The 2,716-nt window shown below is 32.7% G+C and overlaps 1 pseudogene; it reads left to right on the top strand.

Moving 5' to 3' along the window:
- Positions 1 to 450: 450 nt before the first annotated feature.
- On the top strand, positions 451 to 2,273 carry LOC107782226 (2-oxoglutarate-dependent dioxygenase 21, chloroplastic-like; annotated as a pseudogene).
- Positions 2,274 to 2,716: the final 443 nt, after the last annotated feature.

The following is a 2,716-nucleotide window of genomic DNA, read 5'->3' as shown; positions in this document are numbered from 1 at the left end:
CTACTCCTCGGACACAACCAATATTTTATTTCACTCCAAAAATACAAGTGAAATAATACTAAAGAGAGAAGATACAAATGCCTTAAACAGATGAGAAGGCAAATGAGAGGTGTGTTTCAATCCTAAACATTAGGCCTTCTTTTATAGGGGAAAAATCCCCCCAAACTTAACTCCCAACCAATGTGGGACTTTGGCATTTTGCCAAACTTCAACAAATCTCCACCTTGGCAAAATTCCACATTTTCAATTCTCTCTCAATAACAAATTTTGGTTGTGTCTTCATCTAATGTACTACAAGCATGCATGGCCTAAACAATTGAATATACCATTTTCTGTTTTTAGTATGGGAGATGAAAAGAAAAAAAACCTATATTGTTTGATCCAAATTTACAACTTGTTTATATTAATATGTCCTCATTTAAAGGTAATCAACCATGGAATATCCCAGGATATAATGGATGCAGCACTTTCAGCCGCCTTTGGTTTCTTTGACCTGCCTACTGAAGAGAAAGAAAAATTTATGTCGAATGATGTGTTCAAAGCAGTCCGATATGGCACAAGCTTGAGGGACGGTGAAGACAAGGTTCAGTTCTGGAGGGTCTTCCTCAAGCACTATGCAAATCCTTTAAATGATTGGATTCAACAGTGGCCTCAATACCCGCCCGACTATAGGTACGTACCTCGTTTATTTCTTGAGTCTTGACTATAAATAGATCATGAGTGCTATTACCTTCATATTGTTATGAATTTCTATTTGAATTAAAACTTTTATATCTACTAACACTATATAATTTTATATTAGTTGTAATTTTAAAGTTGTTGCAGCAATTAACCTACTTTATTTTCAAGTTACTAATTTCATGTTTTATGGACGGTTACTTGCAATTATTTTTTCGATGACCAAATAGTGTAAAATTCATTTGCAATATATACTAATTATTTTATTTCTATTTACGTCATCCACTATTGTAACCTTGTTTAGTATGACAAGAGAATGTTTTTCTAAAACAATATTTTCTTCATAGTAGTTTGTATTATAGAGATGAGTTTATATTATCAAGTTAATTTGGTCTATAACAATAGGTAATTTACCATATCAACTTATCAAGTATGATATAATAACTTAAAAACAAATGAATAACCTGTTATAAGCAGTTAAATTGCACTTAAAAGAGCCCCAATTAGTAGGAAAAAATTTCAACCTCTTGGGCACTTGAAAGAAGAAGTAGAAAAAGGTTTTTGATAAATATAGTAATAATTGCAGTAGTAAATAGGAGAGAAATCAAATTTAATTCTTCATAAATTTACAAAAAGAATTAAATAATGTTCTTATGGAACCTTCTTTTCTACCGTAGCCATAATTCTTTTTTTATTCATTATTCTTTTTATTATTAAAGCATATAACCATACCAAATTCAGATAGTGGAAGAGATGAATCGATTGTTAGGAATCATTAAATTCTATAAATGATTCTTCGTGAAAAAGACAAGAATAAAATAATTTTGTGTGATGGAACAAAATATATCTCATCTTTCCCCTGTTATAGATAATATCGAATCTATATAAATCTTTACTTTGAATATTGAATTTCAGGGAGAAGATGGGCAAATATGCAGAGGAAGAACAAAACTTAGCCATGAATATCATGGGTCTCATTACTGAAGGACTAGGACTTGGTCCAACATATTTAAGCAGTAAATTTAAGGAAGGTGTAAATGTGATAGCAGTAAATTCTTATCCTCCATGTCCTCAACCAGGCCTTGCATTAGGTTTGCCGCCACATTCAGACTACAGTATCTTAACAGTTGTCCTTCAGAGCTCATTAGGCCTTGAGCTATGAAGAATGGAGAGTAGTTCCACGCATATATGGTACCCTTCAAGTTCATGTAGGTAACCATTTAAGTAATGGTTTGTATAAAAGTGTGGTACATAGGGTTACACTTAACTCTGACAAGACAAGAGTAATTTCTGTTGTTAGCTTGCATAGTTTGGGAATGGATGAGAAAATTGATACAGCTAAAGAGCTAGTAGATGAAGAGCATCCAAAAGGTTATAAAGAAAGCAGCTTTTCTGATTTTCTCAGTTTCCTATCCGAAAATGAAATTGGACAAGGGAAGAGTTTTCTCATGACACTCAAGAACAACTAGCTAATTCGTCTTTGTTCTTGGCTTGTTATTACGATGGACTACAGAAATAATTACTGGTCCTTTAGATCTTTCGTTTGAGGATTTTGTAGTATGTTTTATTAATCTTTTTTTCCAGTGTCTACTTTTTGGGACGGTAAATCTATGTGTTACCTCTTTTGTTTGCTCATGACACTTAAGTTCTTTTCCAGAGCAATAAATAGTCTTTTTATTATCTCTCTGTTTATGTGCACGTGTGTAGGGATCAGTGGCGAAACCAGAAATTTTTTCAAGGGTGTTCAAACTTGAAAGAAGTGAAAAAATTCTCCCGTAAAGAGTATTCAATATATGTTCTATATCTCTAAACCTAATATTTTACCTATATACGCAGTGTAATTTTCTGATAAAGGATTGTCAGTTTACAACCCTTTTAAGATATGTGGCTTCGCCCCTGGTTGGGATATAGAGAGACCGAAACCAAAGAACAAATTTTGGATTCAAGAGACTAAAATAGGTGCAAACAAGAGTTGGTAACTGGCGTTAATGTATAGCACATGTAATACATATGATATACATTAATTTGAAATCGTTCA

This window comes from Nicotiana tabacum, chromosome 11, assembly GCF_000715075.1.
Source record: "Nicotiana tabacum cultivar K326 chromosome 11, ASM71507v2, whole genome shotgun sequence".
Lineage (NCBI taxonomy): Eukaryota > Viridiplantae > Streptophyta > Magnoliopsida > Solanales > Solanaceae > Nicotiana > Nicotiana tabacum.
This window is presented reverse-complemented; position numbering and strand designations above follow the sequence as displayed.